Raw genomic sequence first — 18,229 nt, 5'->3', positions numbered from 1 at the left:
TTTCACGTTACCACACCAATACAGCTACGACAAAGACTGCTGTCTACTCTTATTGATTTTCATGTCAGCTGTTAAATTAGATTCACTATCTATAAGACATGTCAATTTATCATTATTGGTGGCATGCTTTTAAACAGTTACCATATATATGTAAAAAAGAATTCAATACTCTCTCTGAAACTTACAATTTTTAACTTTATATAATAAAATGATAATGGATAAAGAACTTCACTGATATTGGACCTCTGGAATAAATGTTTAGAGAAATCAGTCTAGTAAAAATTAGCTGAGAAGACAAACCAAAGATATAATTAAAACTCCTAGTTTTTTGGCAATTAAGTTTTTAACTATTGTACAACCAAATAATTTATATATACAAACCACAGTTTATAAATTCTACAACTTCTTCTTTGTCGTTTTAAACTTCACTGTATGGGCTTTGATCATCCAGGCCATGTAATTACCATTAAGAAGCACGCTTAGGGTGTTTTCTGGACTACAAGTCCATACAGCATTTCTCTCTGTCCTCTTGGGAACAAAACATCAATTGCTTTCAGCTAAATGCACTCACATATGAATATTTTAGTACAATTTAATGCTTCTATACCAACCCCAAAGGAAAAGAGCATCAATTTGTGAACACAGTTCTCTTGGAGTTAAAAGCCAAGCTAGATAATGCAGTATGAAAGCAGCTGTCAATCTTCAGCTTTTTAGCAAGTTAGAAGGGCAGCCCATAACTTCAGTCCCAGCTGTATACAAGTAAGTCTATAAAGTTTATTCCTACACAGACTTTTCAACAATAGTGAATTTTCAAAAGAGAACCCAGAAACAAAATTTATTATCTTGATACATTTTTCAAAAACTGCTTATTCATCTGGTAACTTTAAACTGACTTCTATTCACTTAGTCTCACCATTATGAATGGACAGTTGGTCTGTTAGTAAAATACCAAAATATACATAAAATAATCTACTCCCACTAAGAAGTTGCACTAAGCGTTAGAACACATTTCCCTGGCATTAGAAAACAGATTCTTTAATAATTGCAATATGCTTATATGTTCAGATGGTTAGGAAGGTAAGGTCAGCACCATCAAAAAAGCTAATAGAAGGCAATCTAGAAATAAGTATTAAATGGAAACAACCACCAAATATGCCAACCTTTAAAAGGCCATAGAAATTAAATGCTAGTTGTAGCGTAAATCTGAGACTCTATTAAGTTCAACAAATATTAATGTGCTGACAAAATCCAGTAAGTCAGTCAAACCTCAGGTAAAGAAATAAGAATTCAATACTTGTTCATAATTTCAAAACAAAATAAAACAAAATCTCGGAAAACAAGGATTTATGACAGTACTGTAAAAATGGCTAATACACAGCACTTACTATATACCAGGCACAGTTTTTAAGTGTTAAACAAATATTAACTCATTTAATCCTGTTTTACATATTAATCTTTAAAATCATTTAATCTTTAATACTACGGTATGAAGTATGAATTATTATTATCACCATTATATAGTTGAGAAAACTGTACTACAGAGGGGTTAAGTGATTTGTCCAAAGTCACACAGCCAGCAAGTGGCAACACCAAGAGCTGAATCCTGGCAACCTGGCTAGAAAGTCTGGATTCTTAACTATTCTATGACACTGCCTATTGTAGGGAACTTTTTAAAATCTGATAAAGGGTATCCACTAAAAACAGACAGCCACCATAATACCTATGGTGAAACAATGGAAGAATTTCCTCGAAATGAAGGACAAGGATGTTTATCCTCACCACTTCTGTTCAACAATGCCACAGCTAACACAATAAAAAAAGAAAATTTGTCGGGCACAGTGGCTCACGCCTGTAATCGCAGCACTTTGGAGGCTGAGGCAGGCGGATCACGAGGTCAGGAGATCGAGACCATTCTGGCTAACACGGTGAAACCCCGTCTCTACTAAAAATACAAAAAAAATTAGCCGGGCATGGTGGCAGGCACCTGTAGTCCCAGCTACTCGGGAGGCTGAGGCAGGAGAATGGCGTGAACCCGGGAGATGGAGCTTGCAGTGGGCCGAGATCGTGCCACTGCACTCCAGCCTGGGCTGCAGAGCCAAGACTCCATCTCAAAAAAAAAAAAAAGAAAATTAAATAAAAAGATGAAGCAAAATTTCATTATTCATTATTCCCAGAAGATATGTCTGTGTATGTACAACATCCAAGAAAATCTACAGATAAGTTAGTAAGAGCAATATATAAATATCAATTGCATTCCTATATATCTACATACTTTTATAACAAAAATTATAAAGCTGTCTAAACAAGTGGAGAAATAAAATCATGGTCACAGATAGAAGACCAAATGTTGCAAAGATTTTGACTCTTTCCAAATTAATCTATACATCCAATGTTCCTCACTTGAAGAATTTTCACTATTTGTTACAATATGTACTTTTTAAATCCAGGAGTCACTATTCAAATTTAAAAAAACAACTATCAGGAATTTGCATGAGTGCACATTTAAGGTACTTATGAATCTAAGAGAGACTGTCCAGTCTACTCAGCAGCTGTATCTCAGCTATTTTCCTGACAGGACCATATCTTATGCTCACATTCTATAACCACGAGCAAAAGGAACACAAGGAGACATACATTTTTTTATATTTTTTTCATCTAATTGTTTTATCTAAGACTGCAGACAATGGTTCACAGCCATCTATTTCTGGACCTCAGGAGTGGAGAAAACTGTCCATCACTTCTTAGGATTCAATAGTGAGCTCCTTTGCTAGAATCTTTCCATACATTTTGACTCACCACTGAACCACAACCATGATAACAACCCCTTCTCCCACTTCTCACCACCAAATCTAACTCAGGCAACTCTTTAATCAGTACATTTTTTTTTACGTGGTCTTGGTTATTCACTAAGAGTTATTTGCATTCATCATGTATCTTTAACATATTTTCTCATTGCTTATTTACATTATGGTACACATTTGGAGCAGTGTAGAAGAAATAACTGATACTGTACAGTTTCCACACTATTCTGTCCAAAAACATACCAAATAATGAGTGCAGTAAGTGTTAAGTAACTGGTGTTTTACATGCATAATGCAGATTTTTACATGAACTAGGATTCTTATAAAAGTGTTTAAGATTTTGTACTTGAGGGAAAATTATTTGAGGTTTTGAATAGACTGTGAACCAGTTATTAATTCTCCCTGTTAAGATAATAAAATATAGGTCTGAGTTCTCTGAAGCTTTAGTATCTATACAATTTTAGTAATAGTCTAAATCTGGATAATGAGTTATACCTACATTTCCGATCAATATTTCAACTGTGAAGCTTAACAAATGAATTCTAAAACTGTAAAGTAACACAGGGAACCAATAGCTAAAAACATTTTGAAGAACTGAGAAGGGAGATACTGCCCAACCAGATAACTTTATTATAAAGCTTAAGTGTAGTATGGGTATAATAATAAACAACTGGCCAATGGGACAGAATAGATGGCCCAGAAATAGACCCCTGCATACATATAAACTTGATATGTAAAAGATGATGCTGTGCATCAGTGGAGGAGAGAGGGAATGTGTAATAAATGATGCTGAGGTACCTGATTAACTACATGGGAGGAAAATGGAATACTCACTTCACATTAAACATAAAAATCAAATCAAGTTGATTATAATTATAAACCAAAATGTGAAGAAGGACAAAATTTGTTAAACTTTTAGAAAAAAATACAGGTGAATATCTTTACAACCCTAACTTAGGAATGATTTCTTAAATAAGACACAAAAAATACATATTGAAAAGGAAAAAAATAAGTTGAACCACATTAAAATTAATGCTCTATCAAAAGGTATTATTTTTTAAAATGAAAAAGACAGACATAAATGAAAGGAAATGTATGCAACACACATAACCAACAAAAGATGTGTATCCAGAATACATAAAGAACTTCCAAGAATCAGCCTGGCCAACATGGTGAAACCCCATCTCCACAAAAAATATATAAAAATTAGCCAGGTATGGTGGAGGGCACCCGTAGTCCCAGCTACTCAGGAGGCTGAGGTGGGAGAATTGCTTGAACCTCTGCAGTGAGCCGAGATCGCACCACTCCACTCCAGCCTGGGCAACAGAGTGAGACCCTGTCTCAAAAAAATAAAAAAAAAAAACTTCCAAGAATCAATAACAAAAAGATAATTTAATAGAAAAATGAGCAAATGGTATTAACATTAAATATTCAGAGGGAAAAAAACCATAAATGGATATTCTGCATATGAAAAGATATCTCACTAGTAATCACAGAAAAGCAGATAAAAAGCACAGTGAGACTTCATTCCCATCAGGCCAGCAAAACTTTTTTTAAATTGTGCTAAAATATATATAACATAAAATTTACCATAGTAATTTTTTTTTTTTTTTTTTTTTTTTTTGAGACAGAGCTTCACTCTTGTTGCCCAGGCTGGAGTGCGATGGCGCGATCTTGGCTCGCCACAACCTCCACCTCCCAGGTTCAAACGATTCTCCTGCCTTAGCCTCCCAAGTAACTGGGATTACAGGCATGTGCCACCATGCCCGGCTAATTTTGTATTTTTAGTAGAGATGGGGTTTCTCCGTGTTGGTCAGGCTGCTCTTGAACTCCGGACCTCAGGTGATCCTCCCGCCTCGGCCTCCCAAACTGCTGGGATTACAGGCGTGAACCACCGTGCCTGGTCCATGGTAATCTTTTTTTTTTTTTTTTTTTTCACTGTGTTACCAGGATACCCGACTCGAACCCTGATCCACCCCCTCACCTCCAAATACTGGATTACAGGCATGACCACCATGTCCATTTTTTTGAGATGGAGTCTCGCTCTGTTGCCCAGGCTAGAGTGCATGGCGCCATCTCGGCTCACTGCAAGCTCTGCCTCCTGGGTTCATGCCATTCTCCTGCCTCAGCCTCCCGAGTAGCTGGGACTACAGGTGCCTGCCACCACACCCAGCTAATTTTTGGTATTTTTAGTAGAGACAGGGTTTCACTGTGTTAGCCAGGATAGTCTCGATCTCCTGACTTCGTGATCTGCCTGCCTCGGCCTCCCAAAGTGCTGGGATTACAGGTGTGAGCCACCGTGCCTGGCCCAGTAATCATTTTTAAATATATAGTTCTGGGACACTAAGTACAGTTACCTTGTTATGCAACCATCACCACCCATCTTCAGAACTACCATCTATCTCAAGAACTGCAAAAGTTTTTATAAAACTGTAAATAACCAAAGCTCAAAGAGCTGTTAAAACTGTTGGTAAATATAAACTGGAATAACCCCTTTGGAAAACAATTTGTCAAAATCTGGTAAAGCTAGATTCTCTACAATTAGCAATTTCACCCCAAGGCATATTTCTCTAGTAAAACACTAACATACAAGGAAACATTATTAATAATCTTCATGGTAACATTATTTGTAAGCAAGAAATTATAGACTACTTAAACAACCATTAATAAGAAAATAGGTAAAGTGTGATAAATTCATATAATAGAATACCATACATAAATGAAATACAAATGAAAAAAAATGCTACCTGCATTAACAAAGATGAATCTCACAAATATAAGATTGATTGAAAAAAGATAAAGAACATATATAGGACATTACCAATGATAATTTCAAACATATACACAATAATATTATATATCAGTACTCCCCAACTTTTTTAAACCATGGCACACAGAAAATAACATTTGTATGGTACACGAACAAGGCTGGTCATAAAATCCACTGTTCCAAAGGCTGAGAGGATCAACATCTGGTATGTCTCTAAATCATTCATCATATTCATATTGAAAATCTCAGCTATATACTGCTTGGGGATCTGTAGATATGTAGTAAAAGTAAAAATGAAGTGTCTTGAAACAATAATAATCAAATTTAGGATAATGGCTACTTTTTTCCTTTTTTTCTTGCTGTGTTGATCAGGCTGGAGTGCAGTGGCACAATCATAGCTCACTGCAGCCTTGATCTCCCTGGCTCAAGTGATCCTCCCACCTCAGCCTCCTGAGTAGCTGGGACTACAAGTACATGCCACCACACCCAACTAAATTTTTTTTTTAAGTAGAGAGGAGGTCTCGCTATGTTGCCCAGGCTGGTCTCAAACTCCTGAGCTCACATGATCCTCCTGCCGCAGCCTCCCAAAGTGCTGGGATTACAGGAGTGAGCCACCCACCATGCCCAGCCAGTAATGGTTACTTTTGAGGGGAGGAAAAAATGTGTATTAAAGGAAGAGTACACAAGGGTTTTCAACAGTACTGTAATATTGTTTCTTAAATTCAGGGATAAAAACATTTGTGTTTATTATTTCTATGTAAATTGTATATATATTTATATTTTCATAAATTTATATATAAACTTTTAAACAAAAAGAAAAGAATGGGAAGGAAAAGGAATACAGAAAATATAAGCTACATTTTCAAGCTCAGCCTAGCAAGAGAAGTGAAGGGGGCAGTAGGTAATAAGGAAAAGAAGCTGCTGGGCAGATAAGGGTTTTCTTTTTAAGACTATAGAAAAGGGGCCAATAGAGGAGAGACTCTGACCTGGAGGATGGGGTAACTAATGGAACACTGTCTCAAAGAAGGTACAAAATGATGGGCTCCAGAGGACAAGCAGACATATTAGCAAAATTAAAAAGGGAGGCCCTCTTTTTTATCTACACGTAGATAAGCTGGATTTTTGTTTGTATTGCTTTGCTTATGTAGAAAGTACAGTAAGTTTACTTGTGAAGTAGAAGGAATGGTCAGTTTCTGAGAATAAGACAATGATACTAAATAAGGGGTTTTAAAAGGGGTGACAATTTAAAATAAAGTAGTTGAAATACTAATAGACGACAAAAATCAGAATTCAGTTCCCATAGACACATTTGTAGAGAACTATCTGGGGCTATGCAATTCAACAATTTTCTCCGGATGGTAGTTCTGATAATGTGTTCAGGGCTGTAGTCATTCCGCAGAGGTGCAGTACAGACTCTCTCAGGAAAATGAGAAAGGGCGAGAGCTGAGCTAGTAGCACTCTAGATATACAACCCCACTTCTACTCCACTTTTTCCCATATTATACATGGGGCTTCCTGATAAAATTTCCTTTGAAGAAGTGTTCTACAACTAGATCACTTGTCACTACCCTAGAATAAGCCTGAACAGCAGATACAAAATCACATAATTTCTGCCTCTCACAAAAATGCGCTTAATATTAGGCAATTAGCCTACACTGAGGGACATTATTAAAAACGCAGTCCTATGAAACCCCTGTCTTATTTATAGTAAAGGTATTGTTGAGGATGTCAATCAATAGAACCTTCTTTATAAGGACTCAAGGGATATATCTCTCTCTCTGATCTTGATACCAGGCCAAATGATACTTCCCATGTGCCATTAGTTTGTTTTTACATTGGGACGCTGTACATCAGGGCACTGATCTTGTTTCCCAATATGAATTGGCCTCTAAAAACCAAATTTGCAGCCCACATCTAGCAAACAGACAGGACCATATTGAATCTTTTTTATTAAGGTGACTTTATTTTTATATAATTAGAGACAGGGTCTCACTCTGTCACCCAGGCTGGAGTGTAGTGGCACAACTACGGCTCACTGCACCCTTGAACTCCTGGGTTTCCTTCTACTTCACAAGTAAACTTATTGTACATTCTACAACTCAGCCTCCAGTGCTGAGATTATAGGCATAAGCCACCTCACACAGCCAGAATTATTATTTACACACTCTCACCTCATTTCAGCCTATCTTTCTAGCCTTTATCTTTCACCTGAATTTTCTCAGGATGACTCAAACTGCTACCATCACTACAGATAAGGCAGAGTTTGGCTGCCACAGGTAGAGACACAGGGGGCAGGGGCAAGAGCACTAAGAAAGCCTCACTCTGAGGCCCAAGTGCAGAGGATGTGCCTAAGACCGAGACTAAATATGAATCAAGAACCATACCTTACCACAACCATATAACTTAAGACTAAAGAGATGACAACTAAACGCAATACTTGGCCCTAAAGTGGATTCTGTATTAGGCTAACTGATAAAACTGGAGTATTCCATTAGAAAATAAAAAATTGGAATCAGAATATGAACTGACAAAATTGGGATATGGTATATAAATATGTTTTGGTTATATAAGAGAATATTTCTATTCTTAGGAAATACACACTGAGGTCTTTAGGGGTAAAGGGCTATAAATGTTACTATCAACTAGTTCAGAAAAAATGTATGTGTACACACACACACACACACACACAGAGTACCTTTTTTTTTTTTTTTTTTTTTTAAAGAGATGGGGTCTTGCTGCATTATGCAAGCTGGAGTGCAGTGGCTGTTCATAGGTATGATCATGGTGTACTACAGTCTCTAACTGCTGGCCTCAAGCAATCCTCCCGCCTCAGTCTCCTGAATAGCCAGGACTATAGACATACACCACAGTGCTCAGCTGTACTGCTTTTAATTTTCAACTTTTTGTAAGTCTGAAATCACTTCAAAATAAAAAATAAAGAGGAGAAGAAATCTTTGTTACAATAGTAAGCTATGAACTGACTAGTGTTTTCCTATCACTGGGTCTGAATTCTTGCAGGGAGCATGAATCCATAAGCATACTAGGAATTGTTCCATAATCTTTCATATTCACGTGTAAATTATTGTGAATGACCCAAAAAAGCATCTAAAAAATAACAAAATTCATGGCATCCTTTGAGTATTACATATTTTTTTCAAATTAATATTATTTTGTGAAGATAACCAAATCTGACTTTGTGTCCCCTTACTTTATGAAATGGGGAACTTAATACTACTGATCATCAGAAAGAGCAGTGCTGATGATGCTTTCCATAGCTATTCAAAGTGGCAAAAAATGAGAGGATCTTCAAACAATATAAAGTTGAAAGGAAAGTAGAAAACGAAATCAAGCTTTAAAAGATTCAAGAGGCTTCAATGGTAGGGAAAACAGACCCAAATTAAATAAGGATAAATGAAAATACTGCGTTCAGCTTTAAAAACAAAGAAATACTGAATTATTACTAGACAAAGGAGATGTGGTTTAATAGCAGGCAATTCAAGTGGGGGAGGGGAGAGATTTTGGATGGCCACAAGTGTAATTCTTGCCAACAGTAGGATATGGCTGCCAAAAACCTAATGCATTATTAAGTAGCATTAATTAAGATATTATTTAGGGAGATAATAATCCAACTCTGCACTAGTCAGAGCACAAGTGAAGTAATGCATGCAATTCTGGGCCTCAGGACTCCTAGCTTACGGCCCTGAGGGAATAGCTTGTATCAGACCAATCCTCCTGCTGAGAACAACTACAAAACCTGGTTAAAACACAGATAGCAACTGTTTAAGTACAATGGAGATCAACTTAGACAGGCAGCACTGAAGGAGCCAGAATCCTGTAAGGGAGGGAGGCACATTGAAATGAGCCCAGCATATATCTCCATTTCCTCCCTTGGGGCATTTACAGATTCCCCACAGGGATAAAAGCCAATCCGAAAGGAGATACTCTGGATAGAAACCTGCAGTCTTATTGGTTGAGGAAACACACAAAAGACAGTATTCATGACTGCCAAACCAGCTGGAAAGTGAGGGAAAAATTCCAGAAGGAGAGAACCACAGAGGGAGAACCACAAACTCTGCACATACACTCCACTCAAAATTCTGGCTGACCCCCGCATTAGGCTGTATGAGGTGAGCTCTAGGCTGCCAGACTAAGACTAAAAGAACTGAACATAAGGAGATTGAGTCTGGAATTTGAGTTCAGCCAAGTTAACTGCCCACTAAAACACAAAGCTAATATTCTTCATAGGAATATAACAGAATCCATAATCTCTACAACATATTCAGTGTCTCTACAATATATTACAAAACTATTAGACAACCAGCAATTCTCAAAATATGGTCAGGATAACCCTGAGAGCCCCAAGACCCTTTCAGGGATTCTGCGAAGTCAAACCTATTTTCATAGTAATACTAAGATGTTATTTACCGTTTTTTTCTTTCATTCTCTCACAGTGTGCAGTAGAGTTTCCCAGAGATGCCAGGACTTTTAAAGAAACCATCACTCTGATGGCTAATAGAATGTATGCATCTGTATTTTTATGTTTCCTAAAAGTTTTTAAGGTAGTTGATTTTAGGTATAAATTTGTGTGTATATAGGGATTAACTTAGTTTGTTCTCAGGACAGTACAGCAGTGTGTGTTCTTACAGTTATAACTGCTATAATTTCTATAATTTCATTATCGTTCAATAAACCAATGTTTGAAATACCAAAGGTTTCCTTGTGCCTGCAAGGAAACACAAGAAATACACTTTGTTGTCTTACACGGCAATAACATTTACATTTTTTCAAACTTTTATTCATTTTTAAATTTCTCTAAAACTATTCTATTTTGATATTTATACTGAAATAGAGAAGACTTTCTCAACCCACTGCAGCAACAACCATGTCTAAAGATGCTGAAAAAGATGAAACTGATAACAGAGTTCTCTAACTTATGGAAAAGAGAAATATACTCTAAAAAATACTGTGTAAATATATGAAAATGATAAAAGTTATCTCTTAGCTTTACAGATGCTAATAATTTACCTTACTCTATCTTATGCAAAGGAAGTGATGACTATTTTGAAAACAAACATTCAGAGTTCAGAGAAAACTAAACTGGATTTTATTTTAACATAAATGTCATGAGTTTAAGAGCCAAAAGCTGTTATTTTAGCTTTTCAAGCTAGAAAAGAAAAAGTCACTGAAGCATCTTAAGTTATCATATTTCATTGGTTAGAGAAGTATAGTTGCTGAGAGACTAATAAAGGTGACATTGCTGAATTCCTGCTTTGAAAAATCAGGAAAACAAACTATGGCACTGTCACATTCCAGTGGTACGTAACTTGCTGAATAAAATATTTAGCTGTAAACATGAATATGAATATCTCATCTGCAAAATTGTACTTTTGCCTGACAAGTCTGTAGACATGACTGTGTTTCCTGCTTTACTTCTATTGTCCAGTATTGATATCAAGGAATCACTGAAGAATATTTTTACATGAATCCTTGGCAATGAACACAAGTGATGAAATACTCAAAGGGTTAAATAGCTTTTTGGAATCCCATAGTTTATTCTGGAAAAACCAAATTGACATTTGCACTGATGATGTGAAAATGACGGTGGGTAACACTGCCTTAGGGGTAGTTTCAAGGCAGTGGCACCAAACTCACTGCATTCTTCATGGCCACATACAGTTTTTTTTTTGTTTTGTTTTGTTTTAAAGCCACTTTCACCTAAGGTCCTTGATAAAGCAGTAAGAATTATTAACCTTGGCAGAGCACAGTGGCTCACACCTGTAATCCCAGCACTTTGGGAGGCCAAGGCAGTTGGATCACTTAAGGTCAGGAGTTTGAGATCAGCCTGGCCAACATGGTGAGATCTTGTCTCCACTAAAAATACAAAAATTAGCCGGGCATAGTGGTTCACACCTGTAATCCCAGCTACTCAGGAGGCTGAGGCACCAGAATCACTTGAACCCAGGAGGTGGAGGTTGCAGTGAGCCAAGATGGTGCCACTGCACTCCAGCCTGGGCAGTAAGAGTGAGACTCCGTCTCAAGAAAAAAAAAAAAAGATTAACCTTATTAAATCTTGACCTTGGAGTACATGTATCTTTAATATTCTGTGTGACAAACTGTGAAGAATGTAGAAAGCATTTCCACTTCATACTAAAGTACAATGGGTTGTATCAAGGGAAAGCACTTGTTTAATAGTTTGAGTTGCAAGCTGAACCAGGTATTTTTCATGAAACACAATTTTTACTTCAAAGAAAATCTGACAGACATTTGCATTTTTCGCAGATATCTTACTGTGAATAAAGTGACCTCATCAATTCTGAGATAACAACTGAAAGTATTTCTCATCAAGGACAAAGTTGAACTTTTAAGTGAAAATCAGAATTCTAAAACACTTGTACCGATGACTACGAGCTTTGAAGATTCTTCTAACAAGATGAACAAAATGAGTGATGCACCACATAACAACATTTTTTGGTCAACATTAGACTGCATACATTAAGGGTGGTGCCATAAAATTATGAATCTGAAAAATTCCTATCACCTCAGTGATGTCATAGATGTCGTAACATCATAGCACAACATATTAACTTTTTATGTTTAGATACACAAATACTATTTTACAATTGCCTACAGTATTCAGTACAGTAACATACTATACAGGTGTGTAGCCTAGCAGCAATAGGCTACCCCATATAGCCTAGGTGTTTAGTAGACTATGCCATCTAGGTTTGTGTAAGTACACTCAATGATGCTTACACAATAACAAAATCGCCTAATGACACATTTCTCAGAATATATCCCTATTGTTAAGTGATGCATGCCTATATTAATGAATGTGACTTTTTTTTTAAGTCTTCAATTTTATTTGTTTTAAACAGCAACTAACAGCTTGGAAATGTTCCTAACAGTTAGGACTCGCCCCATGCATCCAGGTTCCAGGAACTCTCCCTCATCAGGCCTGATTTCTCTCTGGAGAAATTTGGGACAGAAAAGGCTGTCCAGTTAGAGGGGAAGTTGGCACTAAAGTTCACCGTTTAGAAGGGTTGGGCTCAGACACAGCTGCCTTTGTTAGTCTTAGGATATTTTGAGATTTGGTAGTGTGCTCAGATTGTGGGCATGGATAGGGGCTCCTGAACTCCTCTCAAGCCTCACTCGCTCCTGGGCAAGCCTCACAGCACCCCTTCCTCTTGCTGGCTCAGCACGCTGCCTTTGGAAGAGGGGCACCTGATAGCCTGGGTGCTCCAGCATTCCTTTGTGTGACCCGGTCAGCTGCACAGAAGCATCCTCCCCTCAACTTCTCCTGGCCTAGACAGGGTGCGGAATCAGAAAGGTGATGAAGATTCAGACCTGAGATACCCACCCCTTACCAACCCTTACCTAAAAGGGAATATTACAAGGACATCTCTTTGTGACTTGGAGGGGCAAACCTGGGTATTTAAACCCCAAGGGTGGTAACAGCTGGGCCCCCAGGCTGGAGGCAGCTCAATGCATGCACTTAAGCAGCAGGGGCAGCTCAGCGGGAGGGTAGGGCCCACAGGACTGGACCTGGAACCCCCACTGCCATCCACACCCATGGTAACCATGGAAACATAATCACCCTGCTCCTGCCAGCTGCCTGGGTTCAGACAACCAGGACTGGCCCACTTCCATTAAGCCAAGGCCTAAACCGATGCCAGGCTGGCCACAGAGTGGTTGCAGGATTTGGGATTGGGTGATTTGGTCAGTCCGGGCTTCCCAGCACAGCTTGGGAGGACTACCACAGGAGCCTCCACACCTTGCTGTCTGGGCTGGGGTCAGACAGGGCTTAGTCAACCAGCACAGTGGCCATCAGAGCGGGCTAAATGGCCCTGATGCCCTCTGCCTGTGAGCTAACAGCTATTGTGTGGCAGTAGCCCTTGCTGCAGCAGCAAAAGCCTCTGTGTCTCATTGAGGGGACTCTCTGGCTGGTGCTCTGCCTGCCCTGGCTGCTCAGCCAGCCCTCCAGGGGTGAGGATGTATCAATAGTCACTGGGAGTGCCACCCACTGCCCCCATGCCACTGCCATCCCCAGCTCCACTGTAGGGCTGATCCCCGCTAGGCAGCTCCAGGCTGCCTCCCACAGTGGGCTCCTCGGCTCTCTTGATGTTGATGTATAAGGGGTCCTGGCTGGCGGATAGCACAGACAGCTGGCCCAGGATGTTCTCCAGTTCCATTTGCAGACAAGCAAAGCTTGGACGCTGCTTGGGGTCAGCACTCCAGCACTGGTACATGAGATCATACAAAAGGTCGTCTGAAGGCCTAAGGAGCCCTTGGCTTGGATGGAGTGGGAGTGTAAGAACGTCCTCCATACACTCTGGAAGCTGTTTCAGGCAATTCCCACCAATGAGGTAGTTGTAAATCTCAGCGTTTTCGATGCCAGCGTATGGCATCTGCCCACGTGTCATGATCTCCCACATGGTCACCCCGAAGGCCCACACGTCACTGTGCACAGTATACAGGTTGTCAGCCAGGCTCTCCAGGGCCAGCCACTTGACGGGCAATTTGGAGGCACAGCCCTGACAATAGTAGTCCCCGCTGTAGATCTTCCAGGAGAGTCCGAAGTCAGCCACACACACTGTCATGTCCTCTGCCAGCATGCAGTTCTGAGCGGCCAGGTCTCGGTGGATGAAGTTCCGAGAGCTCAGGTACTCCATGCCACAGGCAATGTCCACCATGAACCGGATCAGGTAAAGGGGTTCTCCCCAAGCTGGGAGGTGAGCAGGAAGGCGTGCAGGTCCCCATGCTTCATGAAGAGCAAGATGACCATGGGGATGGGGTGACAGCCTTTAGCCCTGCTCCAGAGGCTCAGAGGCTCACCCCAACAAGTTTGGCCACGTGTGGATGGTCAAACTCCTTCATGCAAGCTGCTTCCCTGAGGAACTCTTCAATGTCACTTGAGGCAATGATATCAGCTTTCAGCATCTTCACAGCCACTTTCACAAAGGAGCCATCCTCCTGCTTCAGCTGGGTCTACTACACTGAACCAAACTCTCCCTTGCCCAACATCTGGCCAGGGTGAACTGCTGCTCTGGGATGAGCACATCCTCCAGCTTTTCCTTTAGTTCACTGTTGATGCCCAAGCTGTCCAATGTGCCTCGATGCACTTGGGCCTTTCTCGATTGAAGGACCGGGCTGCCTGGAAGTGAATGGCTGGCTCTCCCCAGGCCATGACACTGTCAAAGCCTTGCCCAAACCACATCTCTTTCCGTCACTTTAGAAGCAAGATGAGGGCCAGGGCAGCAGCCATCACCAGGGCCGTTAGCACACCAAGGACCACAGGTACCCAGGATGTGCGGCTGTGAGGAGGGCCCTTCTGGCCTGCATGGTCATGAGAAGAGACCACCAGTGGCTGACTCCAGGGTCCACAGCCAACTGCATTGGAGACACACACACGTACAATCAGGCCCTTTTGGGGATCCCAGCCTGTCAAATTGGCCCTGGTCCCCTCCATTGTCAGCTCATCTTGGGTTCCATTGTCTTGAACCCAGGACAGTTTATAGGGTCCCAGGGGGCCTTCCAAAGGGCCCTCGGGGATCACTTCTTCCCACTCCAAAATGAGGCCTGAATCTGTGTGGATGGCATGGAGGTTTTGGGGAACACTGGCTGGGGCTAGACCCTTGGTCTGAAAGGGGACCCAGTCAGCATAGGGAGAGGGCCCCAAGGAATTGGCACAGCACACCCTGAGGCTGTAGCTGGTGGCAGGCACCAGGTCCCGGAGCAGGCAGGTAAAGGGGGGCACAAGGACCACAATAGCCAGGACTTCCCAGCCTCCTGGGGCCTGTGTCACCTGAACTGTACAGAACTGTAGCAGGGCTCGGCCATCAGCACCTAGCATCCAGGCCACACTAGTGTTGCCACTGGAAAGCTTTGTCACAGTGATGTTGAAGGGGACTGCAGGAAGTGCTTGAAGGAGAACAGTGGCTATGCGAGAAGAGGTCAGGCATTTTAGGCTGTGAGCTTCACAAGAAAACATGGGTGCTCTGGGTCACCCCTGTTACATTTAAAACAGAAGGAGAGGGAGCAGGTCCCCCGATCTTCGTAGTTCCTCTCCACCAGACAATGGTAACAGGTTCAGGGGGACCCACAGCCTTGCAAGACAGTTGGAAAGGGGCATTGGGTGGTACTGCCAGATCTTTCGGCTCCACTGTGAAAAGTGGCACACCTTCTACCGTGAGCCACACTGGCTGGGAGATCTCGGTTTTGCCCCCATCCACCTGGCACCAGTACTGGCCCCTGTCAGAGCGCTCCACTGACTTCAGGCTGAGGAAGCCGATCCAGTGCTGCTCGCTGACTGGGATGCACAACTGTTCCAAGTTCTGGACCACAGCCCCATCCTTCACCCACTGGATGTCAGGCTCCTCCATCCCCTCCACGCTGCAGTTGAGCTTCACCAGCTGCCCGAGACACTGTCAGCTTTTCTGGGGCTCCCATGAGCTTCAGACCTGCAGCTGCAGACTCTGGGAGCAGCAGAGAAGCCAGAGCCGCCAGTAGCAGCCTCAGCCGCCGTGGCGGTGGCGGTGGCAGAAGCAGGAGCCCCAGCCGCCCCATGCTCTGCCTCAGGACCATCTGTGGTGACGCCATACCATGCCAGGCCCGGCCCGCGAGCGAGGAGGCAGGAGGGCTAAATGTGACTTTTTATATTGACAAATGTGTCAACATTTGGAAGATCTTCATAACTCAGTAAACCATTATTTTCTAAATGAACAATGCATAATATTATAAAGTGGTAAAATATTCACTCAGGCCAGGTGCAGTGGTTCACACCTGTAACCCCAGCACTTTGAAAGGCCAAGACAGGTGGATCGCTTGAGCCTAGGAGACCAGTCCTGAAATGATCCAGATTTTGAAATTAGCACACAAGGATTTTAAAGTAGGTACTATACCTATGCGCAAGGATGTAAAGTAAAATATCTGTAATGGTCAAACAGATAAGAAATTAGAGAAATAAAAATTTTAAAAACAACCAAATGCAAATCTCAAACTAAAAAATATAAAGCCTAGAATAAGAAAGTCCCTGGATAGGTTTAAAAGCATATTAAAATTATACAAGAGTCAGTGACCCTGAAAATGGACCAAAAGAAATGATCCAAGCTATAGAGTAGAGAGAAAAAAGAATCAACAGAACTCCAGCAATCTGGGAAAGAACATCAAGATATCTAAAATATGTGTAACTAGAGTCCCAGAACAAAAGTGAGGAAAAAAAAAAAATGAAGCAGAAAAAATAGTAACATAAAATGTCCCAAATGTGGTAAAAGGCATACATTTATAGATTTAAGAAGTTTGCTATCTGAAGCAGGATAAATACAAAAAGACACATCCCTAGGTATATCATAATCAAACTTTTTTTTTTTCTTTTGAAATGGAGTCTCGCTCTGTCACCCAGGCTGGAATGCAGTGGTGCGATCTCGGCTCACTGCAAGCTCCACCTCCCGGGTTCACCCCATTCTCCTGCCTCAGCCTCCTGAGTAGCTGGGACTACAGGCACCTGCCACCATGCCCGGCTAATTTTTTGTATTTTTAGTAGAGACGGGGTTTCACTGTGTTAGCCAAGATGGTCTCGATCTCCTGACCTGGTGATCTGCCTGCCTCAGCCTCCCAAAGCGCTGGGATTACAGACCTGAGGCACCGCACCCGGCCTATCACAATCAAACTTCTAAAGATCTATGATAAAGATAAAATCTTGAAAGCAACAACAAAAAAACATACAGAGGAACAACACAAATAATGGCTGAGCTCTCATTAGAAACAATGAAGACCAGAAGACACTGGAACTCAAAGTGCTGGGGGGAACTCTACCTGAAATTCTATACCTAAGAATAGATGTGTCAGGATGGCCCGGTAGGCACCAGACTCAAGCTATATCTTAAAAAAAAAACTTTCAAGAATGCAAGTGTAGCCAGGTGCAGTGGCTCATGCCTATAATCCCAGCACTTTGGGAGTCAAAGCAGAGTGGATCACTTCAGCTCAGGAGTTTGAGACCAGCCTGGACAACACAGTAAAACCCCATCTCTACCAAAAATATAAAAAATTAGCCAGGTGTGGTGACACACACCTGCAGTCTCAGCTACTGAGGAGGCTGAGGTGGGAGGGCTGCTTGAGCTTGAGGGGAAGGTTGCAGTAAGCCAAGACAGCACCACTGTGCTCCAACCTAGGTGACAGAGCAAGACCTCATCTCAAAAAAATATATATATATGAAAGTATAATATATTTTCAGACTTATAAAAACAGAATTCATTACCATCATACCAGTACTATAAAACATAAAGGACATGAAATGACATAAGAAGGAAACTCAAGTCTTCAGATGGAATGAAGGCTACCAGAAATGGTAAATATATGGGGGTAATTTTTTGGGGGGTGGGGGGGTGGGGAGAGAGAGCCTCACTCTGGCACCTAGGCTGGAGTGCAGTGGCACAATCTTGGCTCACTGCAACCTCTGCCTCTCAAGCTCTACCTCAGCCTCCCAAGTAGCTGGGACTACAGGTGCACACCACTATGCCTGGCTAATTTTTGTATTTTTTTTTGTAGAGACAGGGTTTCCCTGTGTTGCCCAGGCTGGTCTCTAACTCTTGGACTCAAGCAGTCTGCTTGCCTCAGCCTTCCAAAGCACTGGGATTACAGGCACGGGCCACCATGCCTGGCA

At 41.3% G+C, this 18,229-nt stretch overlaps 1 protein-coding gene and 1 pseudogene across 1 annotated transcript in view; both read right to left on the bottom strand.

The window, feature by feature from the left end:
* The window catches only part of ETFA (electron transfer flavoprotein subunit alpha), a 122,504-nt gene that overhangs the window by 29,305 nt on the left and 74,970 nt on the right, over positions 1-18,229 (bottom strand). The window lies entirely within an intron of this gene.
* On the bottom strand, positions 13,437-16,200 carry LOC116482532 (tyrosine-protein kinase receptor TYRO3-like; annotated as a pseudogene).

Source organism: Hylobates moloch, unplaced genomic scaffold, assembly GCF_009828535.3.
Source record: "Hylobates moloch isolate HMO894 unplaced genomic scaffold, HMol_V3 SCAFFOLD_14, whole genome shotgun sequence".
NCBI lineage: Eukaryota > Metazoa > Chordata > Mammalia > Primates > Hylobatidae > Hylobates > Hylobates moloch.
The sequence above is the reverse complement of the archived record's forward strand: the minus strand, read 5'-3'. Positions and strand labels throughout refer to the sequence as shown.